Source organism: Penaeus monodon, chromosome 19 (genome assembly GCF_015228065.2).
Source record: "Penaeus monodon isolate SGIC_2016 chromosome 19, NSTDA_Pmon_1, whole genome shotgun sequence".
In the NCBI taxonomy this organism is placed as follows: Eukaryota; Metazoa; Arthropoda; class Malacostraca; order Decapoda; family Penaeidae; genus Penaeus; species Penaeus monodon.
The window spans coordinates 19117332-19117570 of NC_051404.1; the positions used below are offsets into that span (position 1 = coordinate 19117332).

The window sequence follows — 239 nt, forward strand, 5'->3', positions numbered from 1 at the left end:
TCAACTGAGTCATTCCCACACCCCTTGACAGCGGAAGGAAAAACACAACACGAGCCTCGATACCCGTGTTATGAATGTCGGGCACGTGCATTGAGACGCTGTCATCAATAACCATACCTTCTTTTTTATATTACCTAAGAAAGGAAAGATGACCATCTCAAGATCCATGGAAATTAGAACGAAAACACTTGGGAGACAGAGAGTAGGAAAGGTGCAGTGTTGAGACGACTTAGAGGTGC

General features: G+C 44.8%; 1 protein-coding gene across 1 annotated transcript in view; it reads left to right on the forward strand.

Moving 5' to 3' along the window:
• The window catches only part of LOC119585110 (orphan steroid hormone receptor 2-like), a gene marked incomplete at its 5' end in the record, with an annotated part of 37005 nt that overhangs the window by 740 nt on the left and 36026 nt on the right, over positions 1-239 (forward strand).